This window comes from Tamandua tetradactyla, chromosome 19 (genome assembly GCF_023851605.1).
Source record: "Tamandua tetradactyla isolate mTamTet1 chromosome 19, mTamTet1.pri, whole genome shotgun sequence".
Taxonomy (NCBI): Eukaryota; Metazoa; Chordata; class Mammalia; order Pilosa; family Myrmecophagidae; genus Tamandua; species Tamandua tetradactyla.
The window spans coordinates 42,755,759-42,775,751 of NC_135345.1; the positions used below are offsets into that span (position 1 = coordinate 42,755,759).

At 35.5% G+C, this 19,993-nt stretch overlaps 1 long non-coding RNA gene across 2 annotated transcripts in view; it reads left to right on the top strand.

Annotated features, from left to right (window-relative positions):
• Positions 1-19,993, top strand: part of LOC143663174 (uncharacterized) — a 169,759-nt gene that overhangs the window by 138,267 nt on the left and 11,499 nt on the right. For both annotated transcript variants that reach the window (XR_013165844.1, XR_013165843.1), the window contains exon 4: positions 7,440-7,508. This is a non-coding gene — a long non-coding RNA (uncharacterized LOC143663174). The remainder of the gene's footprint in view (positions 1-7,439; positions 7,509-19,993) is intronic.

The window sequence follows — 19,993 nt, forward strand, 5'->3', positions numbered from 1 at the left end:
TCTTTCTTTTCCCCAGGGAAAGACGTTGGAACACAGAGGCCTGGAGAGAAGGCCAGCAGAGATCACTTTGTGCCTTCTCACATAAGAAAGAACCTCAGTCAAAAGTTAGCTGCCTTTCCTCTGAAGAACTATACTTTGACTAAATAAATCCCCTTTTATTGAAAGCCAATCCATCTCTGGTGTGTTGCATTCCAGCAGCTAGCAAACTAGAACAATGCCCAGTGAATGCAGGTGGCTGAAGGATGCACTGACTGAGAATTAGAATGGCGAAAGATGGTGTATACTTATGAATGAAGGCTGAACAAAGACATGAGGTATGCAGCAATGTGAATGAACATATGGGACATATGCTGAGACAAAATAAGTCAGAAACAAAAGAACAACAATGGTACGGTCACCTTTAGAAAATGCTTATAAGAAAACAAGGGCCTAGATTGTAAGCTTTTAGAGCAGACACATTAAGTCTGGAGTGGTGATTATTATTTCTGGAGTTTGAGAGGCTGTTATATATATATAACCTGATATTTAGAAATAAGAATGAAGCTGAACAGGTTAGGTGGGGTTAAAGTAATTCAGAGCATAGGTGTAAGGAAGACAGTGTGTATATTTCAGAACCACACATATACTATGAGACCAATGGAAGAAAGATTTATTTGATCTGGAACTGATATTTTCTGTAGTGCATAATCTAATTCAACCTTTCTGTATAGCTCATTTGAACAACTGAAACACAGAGAGCACAGAATGAGAAAGAGGTCCTTTGATCCTGTATAGATTATTGCAATACCTGGAAACATCCTAGAGTATATTCATCAGATAATCAAAAAGTATTGGCAAAGTCCCATAAGGGAGGGGAGAAAGGATATAGAATCATTAAATCTCACCATCAGGGAATCCCCTCATACTGTGTCAAACTTTAGGGACACACAAATCAATAGGGCCTGTACTCTATCATGAGGCTTACTCTTGTGAAGCTTATGTAGGTAGCATAGAAGCTTAGACTACCTATAGGTATGCCTAAGAGTTACTTCTGGAGGATCTGTGTTGTTGCTCAGATGTAGCCTCAATCTCTCTAAGCCCAACTCTGCAAGTGAAATCCTTGTCCTCACCCCTATGTGGGACATGACATCTAGGGAGGAACATCTCCCTGGCAACAGGGAAAAGGACTCCCAGGGATGAATCCAGAGCGGCACCATGGGTCAACAATTCCATCCCAACCATAAGGGGGAAAAGAAGTGTAATTAATAAAGTATTAGTGGCAGAGAGAGTTCAAATAGAATTGAGAGGCTATTCTGGAGGTTGCTGTTATGCAAGTTTCAGGTAGATCTTGCTACCTATCAAAACCTGCCAACCTCCAACCAGAACCATTCCAGCCAGTCTAAAGAACACTTAGGGCAATTTATAAGATTCTACAAGGGTTCCAGGCACTAGAGCAACTTTCCAGAAACCTACAACCTCCTGATGGGTCCCTGGCCCAGATAAGTCCTGAAACCTAGTCCAGCCTCTCCAGAACATCAAATAGTTCCATCTTCCTACCCCATATTAGTGACAGACCCTGCCAATATCAAAAATTTAGAACAGCCATAGCCAAAATAACTTCAAAGAGAGGTATGGAAAGATGGAAAGATATACATAGAAGATTTAACAGTTTTGTTGAGGTACTGTTGTACAGTTTATTGTTCAGGATTTAACAAATAAATATGAATGCTGAATCATTACATTGATATCTCTTTTATTCTCCAGTATTTTAGAGCAGCTAGAAGTAAAACCTAAAATTGTGAAATTGTAACCCATGTCAAAGTCTGAAATATTTTCTACAACTAATTGTGGTGCTGTGCATGGAAATTTATAGCATTTTTGTATATATGTTATTTTTCACAAAAAAAGAAGGGAAGAAGTTGATTGTGATGATAAAAAAATATTTAAGCCCTCTAGCCTCCTATATTCTGGATCAGGTAGAGGAAAAATCTGAGAGGATCGTACGGCAGCCCATGACAAACTCTGGGATCTGTCCTGTAACCACTTGTTGAAGAGTGCTTTGAAAATGATTGCTTTTTTATTTTTTATTTTTTTATTAAAGTTACAAGTTTACAGATCTAAAGCCATAAAAATGTTCAAACCAAAGCATCCAGGAAGATTATTTGATCAAGAAAGCCCAATCTCGGAAGGCACATGGTTGGCATTTGCTGGTCCCTGTCTCCTGGTTTCAAACAGTTTTCCCAGGGGTGTTTTCTTTCTGCATCTCTAAATCTGTCTCTGTCAGCTCTGAACTTTTTTCCAAAATGGATTCCACTTAGGGACTCCAGTAAGGGACCCACCTTGAATGGTGGAGACACATCTTCATGGGAACCACTTAATCAAAAGGTACTACCCACAGCTGGGTGGGTCACATCTCTATGGAAACAACATAAAAAAGATCCCATGCAGCAATATTGAATCAGGATTAAAGAACAAAGCTTTTCTGGGGTACATAACAGTTTCAAACTGGAACAATGCAAGACTTAGTAATCAAGATAAATAATATTTTCATGCAATATTTAAAAAAATCAAAATTAATTTTAAAAATCCACAATGAACAAAACATTAAAATTTTAAATAAAAATATGGTAAGTATTCCTGATTTTTCCTTTTGCCTCAGACTTTATTATGTCACATCCTCTATAAGATATATATAAATTATACATTTTAAACACATACAGTTTATTGTATGTCAACAGTACCTCAACAAAACTGTTAAAAAAAGAAAATAAATGTTTATGACTCTGTGCTGGTTTGAAAAGATGTATGTCCCCTGAAAAGCCATGTTTTAATCTAAATCCCATTTCATTAAGGCATTATAATACCTATTCAATACTGTATGTTTGAAGCTGTAATCAGATCATCTCCCTAGAGCTGTGATTTAATCATGAGCGGTTGTTAAACTGGATTAGGTAATGACATGTCTCCACCCACTTGGGTGGATCTTGATAAGTTTCTGGAGTTCTATAAACAGGAAACATTTTGGAGAATGGAGGAGATTCGAGAGAGCAGAGAATGCTGCAGCACCACAAAGCAGAGAGTGCACCAGCCAGTGACATTTGGAGATGAAGAAGGAAGACACCTCCCAGGGAGCTTCGTGAAACAGGAAGCCAGGAGAAGAAGCTAGTAGATGATGCTGTGTTTGCCATGTGCCCTTCCAAATGAGAGAGGAACCCTGACCGTGTTCACCATGTGCCTTTCCAGATAAGAGAGAAACTGTGTCGCCATGTGCCTTCTCACTTGAGAGAGAGACCCTGAACTTCATCAGCCTTCTTGAACCAAGGTAATCTTTCCCTGGATGCCTTTGATTGGACCTTTCTATAGACTTGTTTTAATTGGCACATTTTCTCAGCCTTTGAATTATAAACTAGCAACTTATTAAATTCCCCTTTTTAAAAGCCACTCTGTTTCTGGTATATTGCATTCCAGCAGCTAGCAAACTAGGACAAACCCTGAGCAAGTACTTTTCTAAACATCTTCATCTCTGAAATAGAAGTATTGGGGTACCTATGTAATAGGGTTGTTATAAGGATTTAAAAAGTACAATGAACAGTTATTTCAGTAACATTGCAAATGGTCAAGTGTGTGGACACCAGAATTATATTACCTGAGGTTGAATACTAGCTCTATAACTTACTATCTATGTAACCTTGGACTTGCTACTAAACATTTTTTTTTAAATAGCTTTATTGAGATATAATCACATACCATACAATTCACCCTTTTAAAGTGTATAATCCAAATGGTTTTTAGTGTATTCACAGATATGCAACCATCACCACAGGTGATTTTAGAACATTTCTATCACCTCAAAAAGAAACCCCATACTCTTCAGCTATTACTCCCCTATCCTCCCTCCAACCCAGCCCTAAGCTACAACTAATCTACTCTCTGTCTCTATAGATTTCCTCATTCTGGAATCCCATAATCTACTAAACATTATATCTAGTAATAATAGTATCTAATTTATAGGTTTGTTGTAAGGATTGATGAAAAACTTTTTCTATAAAGTGCTTGGTACACTGTCTTGTATATGGTAGATACTCAATAAATGCTAGCTATCCTCATTATTTGCTATGATTATTTGCCAAATGGAAACATTCTGAACAAGACAGTTGTTTCTTTTTTCTTTCTTTTTTTTTTTTTTTTTTTTTGAGAATAGGCATTACTAAGAGTTATCAGACTCCTCACCCTTTTTCCTGGTTATTATCTTTTGGAGGTATCCCAGTCTGCTGAGGTCATCCTTATAGCATATGATGTGCATATCTGACTGGCACCTAATAGAATGGAGCTCTCACTCTCTGCTCACTGCTACCTTGCTCTGAATAATCTACTTCTATTAATATAGCTCTTTCATATCTTCCCATCACTGTTAAAAACATTGAACTTGTAGCCAAGGTTTAATTCTAAAGTTGTTTCATGCATGCTGTCATTTAACTAGGACTGACTTTGTTTTATTTTGATAGGGCTTTTCATTGTTACAGTTCATTGCTTCTTTGTGTCCTTCATTAGCTTGGTGTACTGCTCACACCAAATATTATTTGTAGGAATGAGATAAGACTTAGAGTCTCTTTCTTCCAAGGAAGATTTTCATTTGCTTTGTCGGGCCCCTGTGGGTACAAGGCAGATTAGGCCAAAAGGTGCAAGTCTTGAGATTCTTAAACCCACCCTGAAAATCTGTGTGAGGTCTCATTTAATTCTGTTTCACTTTTACATTGAGCCTGTAGCACTTTGCGCTCCAGTTTATTGTTGGGGAGATCTCTCATTAGAATTGCATCTTACATAGATTCTACTTTCATTTTTGTGCTCCTCAACTTTCAGGGTCATTACAATGAAGATTCAGCTTGCTGAGAACAACTGCCCTCTGGTTAAAAACAGATTCTGTGTCCTGACCACTTTTCTGGGTTCCTCTTAGTTTTGCTTCAATTCTGGCCATTTAATTCCTATTTTTTCCCTGTTCTTTGAAGCCCCTAAATGTTTTTTTCATATTGTTCCAGTATTTTTGTTGTTGCTTTCAGCAGCAATATTAACCTGAAAAACCTATCCCAGTTTTACAGGAAACGCAAATCCACCCATATTCACCCTACTCTTTGAGAAGAAAATAGAACCAAAGAAAAGAACCTAAGAAAAGCATTCCACGTGGAAAAAAATATCACTCTTCTGGAGGTGACATGGCAAGTCCCATCAGACTGTGTCATGCAGAACAGAACAAAGAAGAGAAAATTGAAGGGATGACAATGGTAGAATCGGGAAAGTATTTATGAAGTTCTAGTGAAGAAAGATGAGAGGCCCCTGGGAGTTTCTGGTTGCAAGGGAATTTTAAATAACAAAGATTGTAAATAGGAGTGCTGTATACTTGTACTTCAACCTCCTTTAAACGTTTGTAGTGAATGAAGATTGAAATTTCTGTTTTGGTTGACTTCTTAAAAAGTAGTACATTATAACATTCTATATGCTTGTTTACTATCTCTCTTAAGGAAGAGTACAGGGAGGTAGGACATAAAAGGAAGGAAGAGAAAAGTCGAACTACAAAGAACAAGACTATGGAAGACATCTAGTCTTTCAACAGTATTAAGCAACTTTTCCATGTTAGAGAGAGAAAAAAGATGAATGAAATATGAACAAACTCACTGTCCAGTGACAAGGGAGAACAGCTGTGTTAGCAAATAATTATAATACAATCCAGATGCAACCAGAGGCTTTCTCAGAAAGAAGAAAGCAACCCCTGACATCTGGGAACTGGCCTGACATTTACAACTAGGCTTTGGTGTTGTCAGAAGCTGGCCTGATGGATGTAAGTCTCCCTGGAAATGTGGAACAAGACTCCCAGGGATCAGCCTGGCCCTGGCATAGTGGTCTTGAGAAAGTTTTCTTGACCAAAAAGGTGAAAGAGAAGTGAAACAAAATACAGTTTCAGTGGCTAAGAGATCTGAAATAGAGTTGAGAGGTCATTCTGGAGGTTATTCTTATGCATTATATAGATATTCCTTTTTAGTTCCTAGTGTATTAGAAGAGCTAGAAGGAAATAACTGAAACTGTTGAACTGTAATCTAGAAGCCTTGATTCTTAATGATGATTGTATAACTATATAGCTTTTATGGTGTGACTGATTGTGAAAACCTTGTGACTGATACTCCCTTTATCCAGTGTAAGGACAAATAAGTTAAATGAAGACAAAAATGAATAAATAAATAATAGGGATGGGGTAAGGGTTACAAGTGTTTTGGGTGTTTTTTACTATTTTTTTGGGGGGGTAATGAAAATGTTCTGAAATTGATATTGTTGATGAATGCACAACTATCTGATAATACTGTGAGCCATTGGTGGTACACTTTGGATGGGTATATGATGTGTGAATATATGTCAATAAAATTGTGAAAAAACAAAAACAAAAAAAAAGAAGCTGGCCTGCTGCTCATAAGTAGGCCACGTGAGTCTCTTGCTGAACATAAGCAGAAACACAGATACCAGTATCAGGCAAAGTCTCTCAGAGGCCATGAAATGATATAAAAGAAGGCCACTTCATAACTGTGTCTAAACACAGGCAAAAATAAGGCCACTGTACAACTCAATATCAAACAGCCTCCTCCCCCAGCGATGAGTGTCTACTTCTTTGGAATTTTAGCTTTGCCCTAGTCTGCCCTCCCTATAGTTCAGGTGAATTGAGATAGCAGTCATAGAACTGTGCCAGCATTCTAGTAGGACGCAACCCAGAGAGAGCTGTCACTTCCTTGGACCCCCAAACCCCGACTCCCACCATAATCACCCAGCCACAACCCAAATTTTATTAATAGGTCCTTTTAAACACTTAATGAAATGTCTCATGGTTCCCCCCTTGTTGCAAGGAATAATAAGCCCAACTTGTACAATTAATAGTACTTTCCTGGTGGTCTTTGGCTGGAGGGCATTATATACTATTTAATTTAATCTTCATAACAATAGTATAAATCTGAATTTATAGAAGATATTAAGGGTCCTAGAGATTAATTTAATACAGAATTAAAGCAGAATGAAAACAACTGCGATTTGAACAAAATCTACTAACCCCCGTCCCCTTCAATGATTCTTGCTACTTTAAACCACTGAAGACTGCGATCTAGATAGAGATAGAAAGAATGATACCCAAAAAGAGAAAAAAAAATTTTTATTTCTTATCCAATTTTAGTCCCATTTTCATGGAGCAATATCTCCATCTGTGATATTTTATAAAACAGGTTTTAAATTAATTAGTTTTTTGCAACTACAGGCAAATATTTAAATGTAATCAAGATAGAGAGAATACATTTTCTTGCTATATGCTCTACTGGCAAAATCAAGTCACTGAATTAAAAATTATAGCTATGAGGAAGGAAATATCTTTTATTCTCATTTATAGTACTTTTTTTTTTCTGAGACAATTTAAAATAATGTTCTTCCTCCAGGTGATTGAAGATCAAATATAATATATTGATTGCCTCTGCATCAAGGAACTTAGGTGCTTGGAGGATGGGGTAAGAGACTTTTCCTTGAATATCTTTTGGTATTTAAAAAAATAATTTAAACAATGTAAATACACTACCAACTCAAAATATAAATAAAAACTTTTAAAGTTAAAATATATAATATAGGGTGGTGTGATGGTAGCTCAGCAGGTAGAATTCTCACTTGCTGGAGACCCAGGTTCGATTCCTGGCCCCTGCCCATGAGAAAAAAAATTTATACATATATATAATATATAATATTAATATAAAATATAAATATATTTTATAAATATAAATATAAAATATAGGCCTCTGTTAAACAATCAAGAAACCATAAGTGTTGGAGAGGATGTGGAAAATGTTGGAGAGGATGTGGAGATATTGGAACACTTATTCACTGCTGGTGAGAATGTAAAATTGTATAACCATTCTGGAAGACAGTTTGGAGATTCCTCAGAAAACTAAATATCAAGTTGCCTTGTGACCCAACAATTCCGCTACTAAAGCAGTGACAGGAAAAGATATTTGCACATCTATATTCATAATGACATTATTCACAATTGCCAAAAGATGGAAACAATCCAAGTGTCCATCAACTGAAGAAAAGATAAACAAAATGTGGTATACATATATGATGGAATATTTTGCAGCAATAAGAAGGAATGAGGTCCTGAAGTATGCAACAATATGGATGAACCTTGAGGACATAATGCTGAATGAAATAAGCCAGCCACAAAAGAAAGGATAAATATTATATAATTTCACTAGTTTTACCAGCTAGAAAATGTAAACTCAGAAGCTTAAAATGTAGAATATAGGGGACCTGGAGGTACACAGAAGCTAGAGAAGGGACAGTGGTTACCTAACATGTACAGATTTAATGACGAGGATGATCTTACATGTTTGGGAATGGATAAAGTTGATGGTAAGTAGTTATTGGGATTATAAGTAATAGTGCCTAATGAAGGTGAATATGATTGAAAAGGTTGTCTAAACTCATGTAGCTCACTGAGTATCCCTACAAATATAAATGAAAATTGCCTAAAATTGAGAGTGAGGATCATTGTACAACTAAGTGAGACATTGTATACTTTGGATAGAATATATGGTATGTGAATATCTCAACAAAAAGGGCAGATTCAATAAATAAATAAATAAACAGAAAGATACAATTGCTGGAGAAGATGTGGAGAGTGAGGAATACCTATTCAATGTTGGCAGGGAAGTAGAACGGTGCAGATCCACAGGAGGCTGAATAAAGTGTTGCCATAGGATTAGGCAACCCCATTTCAAGGAATAAATCCAGAAGGACTGAAAGCAGGGACACAAATAGACATTTGCACTATGATGTTTATGGCAGCATTATTTACAATAGCTAATAGATGGAAGTGGTCAAAGGTCCATAGATTGATGAGTGGAAGGGCAAGCTGTCTTTCATACATATGATGGAATATTGTGCAGCTACAGAAAGGAACGAAGCCTTGAGGACATTATGTTGAACAAAATAAGCCAGAAACAAAAGGACAAATATTGTATGGTCTCATTTAGAAAATGCTTATAAGAAAACAGGGCTTAGATTGTAAGCTCCCTTAGTAGTCACATTTATTCCTGAGTTTTAAGTGTTAGTTCTAAATTCTGAGATACTGTGCTCTTTGTGTATAACTTGGTAGTTCCAAACACTTAGGTGTGACACCTAAGACTCAGGGTTAGAGTTCTACAGCTCTGAAAGAAGGTGTTACTCCATACAGCAACTGTTAATGAATATGAAAAGAGATCAGACTTCAATCAGAGATATGAATGAAGCTGATCTGGTTGGGACTAAGGTAAATCAGAATGGAGCGTAAAGGATGATATATTCTGTATTTTAAAACTTCAACTTCTGTGTGAGACCAAAGGAAGAGATGTTTATTTTGTCCACAATTTAAATTTTCTGTAGCACACTAACTTAACCTGTCTGGCCAGTTTATTTAAACAACCCAAATACATGGAGCCTAGAATAGAGAATGAGATCTGATGATTCTGTATAGCTTAATGAAATACCATGATACATTTCCAGAGTATTTTTGGGAAGTAATAAAAAGTATTTTCAAAGTCCCTTGATCGACTGGGGAAAAAATATGGAACTATTAAACTTCCCCACCTGGGAAATTCCTGATATTCTCTCAAGTATTGGGACCTCCCAATTTAATAAGCCAAGTCCTTGATCTTGAAATCAGCCATTATGAAACTTATTTCTATAATGGTGAGGCTAAACCTACTTATAAACATGCCTAAAATTCACCCCTGGTGAACCTCCTTTATTGCTCAGATGTGGTCTCTCTCTAAGCCAAACTCTGTAAATAAACTCATTACCTTGCCCCCTATGTGGGACATGACTTTCAAGGATGTAAGTCTCCCTGGCAATATGTAACATAACTCCCAGGATGAGCCTGTCTATGGCATTGTGGGATTGAGAATGCCTGCTTGACTAAAAGGGGGAAAAGAAATATAACAACATAAAATTTCATTTGCTAAGTGATTTCAGACAGAGTTGAGAGGTCATTCTGGAGGTTACTCTTATGCAAGATTCAGCCAGATACTTCAAAATGCCATGGTATCCCAAGCCCCAACTGACAATATTCCTGAAAACACTAAAGAAAACCCAGGGCTCTATCTAAGACTCTAAAAAAGGTTTACTTATTAAGTTTATTTTTCAGAAACTTAAAACCACAGATTGTTCTGTGCTGGTTTGAAAATATTATTATGTACCCTAGAAAAGCCATGTTTTAATCCTGATCCAATCTTGTGGGAGCAACTGTTTTTTTTAAGTACGATTTAACAATGCAGATTGGCATTTTGATTAGATTATCTCCATGGAGATGTGACACACTCAATTGTGTATTAACTTTGATTAGATGGAGATGTGACTCCACCCATTCCAGGTGGGTCTTGATTAGATTACCAAAGTCTTTAAAAGGGGAAACGTTTCAGAGAAACACCAGAAATGACAGAGCTTAGAGAAATGACAGAAGCCTCAGAGCCAACAGAAACTTCGCAGAGCTGACACAGATGTGGACATGTAGAGAATAGACATATGGATGTTTGGAGTTGTTTGGAGCCCAGCAGATGACACCATGATATATTAAGCTAGCCCAAACTTGGAGAAACTGGTGCCAGCCATGTGACCACCCAGCTGACAAAGATGTTCCTAACTCATGGACCTTCCTTTAATTAAGGTAACCTCTTGTTGGTACCGTAATTTGATTGTTTTAATTTATAATAATAAATTAAAAAAAATTTATTGTTTAAATTTATAAAAGCCATTCCATTTCTGGTATACTACATTCTGGCAGCTAGCAAACTAACACAGTTTCTATGTCAGATAAGCTCTGAAACCTAGAGGTACCAGTCTCTCCCAGAACATCAACTACCCCCTTTTCAAGATGAAGAAATTAGAATGGTCAATGCTCAAATATCACTGAAGATTGAGAGAATAATCAAATGAGAGGGAGGAGTTGTAGCAGAGAAGTTAGGATTTAACAAATGATTATGTCTACTGAATCATCACATAGATATTTCTTTTTAGTTTCTAGTATATTAGAACAGCCAGAAGGAAATTGTGAGACAGTACCACATAGTATATTTTCAAATTTGCTCTTTAACTACCTGTTAAACTGTACTTTGAAATGTATCACTTTTCTGTATATACGTAACATTTCACAATAAAAAATGTAGGAACACACACAAGAATAAAATATCCATGTATATCCCTTTTATTATTTTTTAAAGACAGGTTGAATCTGCATTCAAAATACTACAGAGAATATGATGAATTCTATTTTGGTTTTTCACTTATCAGTTGTAATTGACCCAGATTCCTTAAATGAGAGATTATAGCAGCAGGAAAGAAATACACAGAATAGGAAGAACAGCTCAATTAAGCATAGATGAAAAGTTATATATAAGATATAATGTGAGAAGATAAACACATCAGGCTGCAGCAGTATGACTATGGCAATTAATACATTTCTAAATAATCCTGCTTTCTGGATTTCAAGGCACTCTTTTCTGTGTCACTTGGGACAGTACAATTCTAAATTTAAAACAAGCCAGCACTGGCATATGGAGTAAATTCTGCACTGATAAACTTACAGTAAAAAATTATTCACTGTTTATCTGATATTCAAATTTAACCAGGAATCCTGTAGTTTATCTGGCAATCCTATCTAAATATTCATTGAAAAAAAAATTGACAACTCATCAATTTACCAGCAGATGGCTCCCCAAATCTAGTCTAGAACAAAGTAGTATATTCAAACCTAATAGTTAGTCATTATTGCTTCAGGATTTTTGCTGTTTTGAGTATTTAATTAGTCTGGTATAGTCGGTTTAAGTCTGAGAGGGGTGGGGTGGAAATTTTTTTTTTAGGTATATAACATTTAAGACGTTAAATAGTCAGTCCCACCATTTCATATAACTCTTCATAATACTTAACTTTAGAAATAAAATATAAAGAAAATAAAAATTTAATATTTAATATATTTTTCTTTTATATTTGCTCAACCATTTAAACATTAAGGTAGCATATATAATTTCTGTTTGAAGTTACTCTGACATTTCATAAAGAAATTCTGTGCCTGTTAGATAATGTATACTAAGCATTAGGTCAGGAATCACTATTCAAACCATATTTTCTACTCCTCCACACAACTTGATTTGCTAGAACATTCTAGCATTGAGGCCTGAGTTTTGTTTCACCTCTAAAACATACGCTCAGTGCTTCTTATGAAATCATTGATTCAACAAAATCCTTAGACTTGCCACAGTTTTACTGATTCTTTGCCACTGCCAGAATACCTCCAAAGACAATCTAGTTTAGAGTTCAGTGAGAAACTAAAAAAACACCACCAATAAAGACCAGCGATTAAGTTGTATCTCCTTTGTAATTCCAATATTATGCTTTATACAAAAGTACAGTTGCATTTTTAGATTTTTTAAAACCAGTTATAGGACAGTGCAACAGTGACTCAGTGGCAGAGTTCTTGCCTGCCATACTGGAGACCTGGGTTCAATTCCCAGTGCCTACCCATGTAAAAAAACAAACAAAAACCCCAACAGTTATATAGTATTAATTCCTATTTTCCTGTTGGTTTCAAATATTAAGTGCACAGAAATGAAGATTATACTATAAAAAAAGGAGTAACAGATAAATGGGACCTCATCAAAATTAAAACTTTTGCACCTCAAAGGGCTTTATCATGAAAGTAAAATGACAATCTACACAATGTGAGAGAGTACTTAGAAACCACATGTCCAATAAAGGATTAACACCCAGAATATATAAAAAAAATTTTCAACCTAACAAAAACAAACAACCCAATTTAATAATGGGCAAAAGACTTAAACAGACACCTCTCCAAAGAAGACATAAAAAGCCATAAAGCACATGAAAAAATGTCCAACATTAGTCATTAGGGAAATATAAATAAAAACCATAATGCAATACCACTTCATACCCATTAGACTGGCTGTTATAAAAGAAAAAAGGAAAATAAATATTGGAGAGTATATGAAGAAAAAGGAACATCCATTCATTGCTGATGGCAATGTAAAGTGTTGCAGATGTTGTGAAAGCCAGTTTGACAATTTATAGAAAACTATAAAACTACTATCACCTGGCCATCCACCGTTAGCATATAACTAAAAGAACTGAAAGTAGGGTCTCAATCAGATATTTGCACAATGACATTCACAGTGGCCTTATTCACGATTGCCAAAGGATGGAAGAGACCCAAGTGTCCATCAACTAATGAATAGATTAACAAAATGTATTATATGCATGCAATGGACTATTATTCAGCTTAAAAATGAATGAAGTCCTGATACATGCAAAAACATGCATGAAACTTGAAAACACCACATTGAGTGAAATAAGACACAAAAGGGCAAATAACGTATGATCTCCTGTTTTGAAACAATTAGAATAGGCAAACTAATAGAGTCAGAATCTAGAATATAGGTTACCAGGTGTTCTAGTTTGTGAGCTGCCAGAATGTGACATATGAGAACTAGAATCGCTTTTAAAAAGGGGAATTTAATAAGTTGCTAATTTACAGTTCTAAGGCTGATAAAATGTCCCAATTAAAGGAAGTCTATAAAAATATCCAAATTAAGACACCAACAAGAGGTTACCTTCACTCAAGAAAGGCTGATGAAATTCAGGGATTCTCTCTCAACTGGAAAGTCAAGTGGCGAACATAGCAACATCTACTAGATTCCTCTCCAGGACTCTTGCTTCATGAAGCTCCCCTGGGGGGTGTTCCCCTTCTTCATCTCCAAAGGTTGCTGGTTGGTGGACTCTGTGGTTCTCTCATCATTCTGAAGTTTCCTCCAAAATGCTTCCTCTTTGAAAGGATTCCAGTAAACTAATCAAGACTCATGTGGAATGGGTGGAGTTGTATCTCCCTCTATTTAAAAGTTAATACCCACAATTGGGTGAGTCACATCTCCATAGGGACAATCAAAAAGCTCCCAGCCAGCAATATTGAATGAGGATTAAAGAACATGGTTTTTCTGGGGGCCACCACAGGTTCAAACCAGCACACCAGGGGACAGGGTGGGTATAGAGAATGGGAAGTTAAGGTTTAAAATATGGCTCCTATTTGGAATGAAGAACTTTTATTGGTAATGGGTGGTGATGACTGTAGAACAACACTGTGAATCCAATTAACAGCAGTAAACTGTATATCTGAATATCATTAGAAGTGGAAATGTTAGATTGTATATATGGTAATAGAATAAAAAGCATTTTAAAAATCAGGGAACTGTACTACACAAAAAGTGAACTCCAAGTTAAACCATGGATTTTAATTATTAGTACAATAATAAAATATTGCTATAATCAATTGTAACAAATGTTCCATGCCAATGCAAGGTGTTGGTGGTGGGGTGGTATATAAGAACACTGTATTTTATCCATGACTATTTAGCAAACCCACAATTTTTCTAGTTAAAAAAAAAAAGAGGGAGGGCTCCCTTGCTCTCTGGCTGTTGAGTGACTTCAACCAATGTTATGTACTATAGCAGATCTGGACAGTGGACAAAGAGCAATGCCAGAAATGCATTTCCTCAGCTCCCTCCCTACTGGAGAGTTACCATGTGATGGCTGCAAGCCTCTATTGAAATCCACAGGTTCAATTAGGTTTCCATTTCTAAACAAAATCTTTCTTGATTCTCTCCCACCAAATCAGGGTTACGGCTTCGTGTTTGTTTTATTGGATCCTTTCCATAGCTGTTATCACTACACTGTGTTGTAATTTTCTGCCCACATCTTGCAACCATCCAACAACCTGTGCCTGGCACATAGTAGATACTCAGTAAATCTTTACTGAATTTGATAAAACAATTAATAATAAAAAGAGTATTTCTTCATCTCCTACTGCACTGAAAAAGGAGGGCAGTGCAAAATAGTGTTGGATCTGACAAATAAAAAGAAATTAGGAAATCCTGAATGAGTCTCTCCAAAACTGATTTAATATTCTTTCCTTAATATAGAAAGTAATAATAGTTTTAAAAGATTATTCAAAACTTTAAAGTGATTATAAAACATAGATGAAAAATACAATATTTTATATTTAATATATATTTTATACTATTACAACCTTTAATAACTTTTTTCCTGTATATGAGACCAATGAATATTTTCAAAGAGCTTATAATGATATCACCTGAATCCATGGGAACAACGTGCACTAGGTATTCTGTTACCTGTAGAGATTAAGTACTTAAAAGATTTGACCCATTCTTGCAGATCTCTTGGGAAATAGTCTTTTTTTTTTGCTTCTCTTGGGCAAAAACAAAAATAATTTGTAATAGAATCATAATACCAGAGATATTATGAACTGGAGACATCTGTTAACCAAATGCAAATTATAGATTTAGTGTTTTTTTAGTTACTTTAATCAATGCAGAGTAGTTGAATTGGATAATTTTAATGACAATAACAAATTCATTTTAGACCTTAAATTATTTGAACAAAAATTAGGTACTGGTCAAATTAACTATAAAAATGACAAAAGTTCACTTTTTCACTAATGTATAAATACAGCCCTGGCATAAGAATGGAACCATATACAATGTGTAATGTTTAATGCTTCAGTTTCCTAGAAACTTTGATAGAAATTTCACTTCAGCATGAAATACAAACATAATCCTTCATTCTTTCTTAGCTCCCTTTAATATTCTCTTCTCCTGCATTTGAAATTCAATATATTTAATTCTTTTAAATATTTCAATTTATATTTAGATTTTTACCACCTTGGACTTTCTCTCATAAGAACAAACTGAAGCTGGTTTGGCTAATCAATTATTGAAGAAAAATTATTGGCAAACAAAGAGGAAAATGGGAGATTTAGTCACCATGCATTATAGTTACTCATTTATACATGACTAGAAATCTGGCCAGTGATTATTAATAACTTTCATCTCTTTGTTTTTCAATATAAGGATTTTTTGATAGAATTGTAATGACTGTGATGGTTTGGAGCTGTTTGTACCCCAGGAAAAAAATGCTCTTAAACTTAATCCATTCCTGTGGGTGTGGGCCCATTATAAGTAGGACATTTTGATGAAGTTACTTCAGTAAGGCATGGCCCACTACAATCAGGATGGGTCTTAATCATTTTATAAGTCCTTTATAAGAAGAATGAAATTCAGACAGGGAGAGAGAGAAAGCCACAGAGGTTGCGGTCAGAAGCTGAAATCAATAGAACCCAGAAGAGAAAAGAGAGAACAGGAGACGCTGCCATGTGCCTTGCCATGTAACAAGCTAAGGACCAAGGGTCACCAGCAGCCAACCCCATAGGAACAGTCTTCAGGGAGAAAACATTGTCTTGATGATGCCTTGATTTGGACTTTTTCTTAGCCTCAAAACCATGAGCAAATAAATTCTCATTGCTTAAGCTGAACATTGCATGGTATTTGTTTGAGTAGCCCAAGGAAACTAAAACAAACACTCACTGGTGAAAAATATCATACATGCACTACAAATAATTATTTTAGAACCTGTATAATAATATGTCGAATATATTCTGAATAGCTGGAAATTTTTTATTTAAAAGTTTTATCATAGTAGTGAATATATAACACAAATTTTTCCCATGTTAACCACATTCAAATGTACAATTCGTGGTATTAATTATATTCACAATGTTGGGCTGTCATCACCAATATCCATTACCTGTACTTTTCACTACCTTAAACAGAAACTACTCATCCGTTCACGTGATGAAACAGTAAAAAAAAGAAAAGCACAAAACATCTAAGTTAAATGTTGAGCAACATCAGAAATGGCAGAGTGAGGATCTCTGTAAATCCACCCTTCCATAAAACAACAAAAATTGTCATAATCACTTTGTCAGAAGTCTGGAAATTAACTGAGTGCTCGCAAAAATCTGAGGAGTGTTTATTAAAAAAAAAAAAAAAAAGCCGCCCCTAAATAAGAACAGCAGGGTGTGTGGCACTGTAACTTAGTTAAATCTTATTGAATCAGCATTTAAGGAAATCTCTGACCAGCCATTAGGTGATTACTAAAGTAAATAAAAGACTTCAGTGACCACAAACTATAGGGAATACAGAAAATACAGAAATAGTTCTGGAAAGTAACTAAACAATAATACAGCAGGAATAACAACTAAATAAAACAGCAACAGTGACAAAAAGTGGGGAAAGAGAGAGAATCTGAGTTGCCACATTATAAATACCAATTTACAGCTAAACTTTCACCTCACGAAACTAGAAAAAGAAGAACAAAGTGAACCCAAAGCAAGCATAAAGAAGAAAACTAAAGATTAGCATAGAAATGAATAGAAAACAACATTTATCCAATTAAGTTTAACTATATGTATCCTTGCCAAAGATTTATAAATACAGCATCAGTGGAGAGTTGACAATGCTTGCCTCATTTATCTCTCCTGCTGCCATACTAGAACACTTTATAGATATGAGTGAATGAAACAAGAAGAAAGAATTCATCTTGCTGAGCTTTTCAGTAATGGGATCCAGGCTGACAGAAATGAGTTCAGTCTAATAGAAATAGAATTCATCAAAGTTGATCCTTATATATAGAGAGAGAACATGTCACGAAGCTTGAAGGAAGCATTTTTGGAATAAAGGAAACTACTTTTTTTTTTACGTTGAGCAATACATTTGTGAAATTCTTCATCCAGGAACAAAATATCAAAATGGCCCTAGGAATTGCTTAGGAAAGATCTTTCAGAAAACATTAATAGCCACCTTTCCAGAAAATACTCTGGCTTTTCAGTTCATTGAATGTCATTGCTACTCTACCTCCTCTATCAATTAGCACAGAATAATGCTTTATCTCTAAGAATGCTATTTCTGAAATTTCCCTCTCTAATAAGAGCCTTTTATTTCTTCCATTTATTCCATTCCCATATGGTCATTGAATCTTAGCCCTTGCTGAAATCTTCAGCTCCTTATCATTTCCCTATTTCTGTGGTTGATCAGTACCATTTTATTTCACTAAGCTTTTTTGGGCTTAAGGAAGAACAGCTCATGCAAAGGGATGTATCATGAAGTTAAGCATGACAATAAGGGGGATAGAAATTTCATGGGAATTCAAGACCAAGAACCATTGATTTAGTAACTCTCATCTCATGGAACTTCTACGATTCCTGCTTAAATAGTATCCATGTTTAATCTTCACCATCCACTTTCTTAATACTTAATCACCAGTTTCTGGAAAAAGATAATAATAAATTATGCTGGTTAAGTCTATTACTTGTGGCATAGGCATAGCATGTAGGAAAGGAGTGTGCATTGTGTGAGAAGCCCTCATAAATTTCCAGGAGGAAATTATTTTTAAAAAACTCCTCAAAGTATACAAAACCAGTTATAAACATTATAAAATATATCACTTTTTCTTCTATAGCAGTGTAAATATCATAAACTTTTCATCAAAACAGAAAATTAGAACAATGACATACCATAAGCATCTTGTATATCTTACCTCACAATGACATTTTAATGGACACCATCTCCGGTAGATTGATACTGAGTCTTAAACAATGGGCTTGAATTCATGCACTCACATACCTTTAACAGTGTTGAGTAAACTGTTTTCTTACTCGATTTTTTTCCCTTCTTGCTTCTTTAATTAAGGCCTAAACATGGAGAGATATTTGTTAAGAATCACCACCACCACTCTACTTCCCTACCAACAGTGAATATGAGTATCTCTCTTTCCACATTTCTCATTTTTTTAAAAATGAACTCTGTGTTCATTAAAAAATACTTTTATAAGGATAACTTTGCATGCATTCAGCCCATCCAAAGTATACAATCAATGACTCGCAATATCATCACATAGTTGTGTATTCATCACCATGGTCATTTTTGGAACATTTACATCACTCTAGAAAAAGAAATAAAAAGTAAAAAGAAAAACCCCAACCATCCCATACACCTTACCTCTCTCTTTCACTGACTACTAGTATTGCAATCTACCCAATAACTTTTTATCCCTTATACCCCTCATTATTTATTTATTTGTCCTTATTTTTTTACTCATCTGTCCATACCCTAGTTAAAGGAAGCACTAGCCACAAGGTTTTCACAATCACATGGTCACATTGTAAAAGCTAAATAGTTATAGTATCATCTTCAAGAATCAAGGCTACTGGAAAACAGTTAAACAATTTCAGGTATTTCTTCTAGCTATTCAAATACACTAAAAACTAAAAAGCAATGTCTACATAATGCATTAGAATATGCAGAATGACTTCTCAATTCTATTTGAAATCTCTCAGCCACTGAAACTTTATTTTATCTTAATTATCTCTTCCCCCTTTTGGGCAAGAAGGTCTTCTCGATCCCATTGTGCCACATCCTGGCTTATCCACAGGAGTTATGTCCATTGTTGCCAGGGAGATTTACACCCTGGGAGTCATGTCCCTGCAGGGCATAGGGCAGTGAGTTCATATGCTGAGTTGGCTTTGAGAGAGAGGCCATATCTGAGTAACAAAGGAGGTTCTCTGGGGTGACTCTTAGGCATAGTGGTGAGTAGGCTTAGCTTTTCCTTTGCAGCAATACATTTCATAGGGAAAAGCCCCAAGATCAAGGGCTTGGCTATTAAATTGGTTGTCTCCCAACGCTTGCAAGAATATCAGGAATTCTCCAGGTTGGGAAGTTGAATATTTCCACCTTTCTCACAAGTTCCTCAGGGGAACTTTGTAAATACATTTTTATTATCTGTCCAAATTACTCTGGGATGTATCAGGGCATCACACTAACCTGTACAAACTAACAAACCCTCACTCCCTATTCCAGATTCTATGCAATTTATGGTGTTTGAATAAATTGACTATACAAGTTACATTAGATAGTATGTTACCCAAAATATAAATTTTGTACCAACTAAAGGTCTCTCCCTTTGGTCTCACACAGATGTTGAAGTTTTAAAATATAGACCATATCATCCTTTACCCTGTATTCTCACTTACTTTAGTCCTATCCAA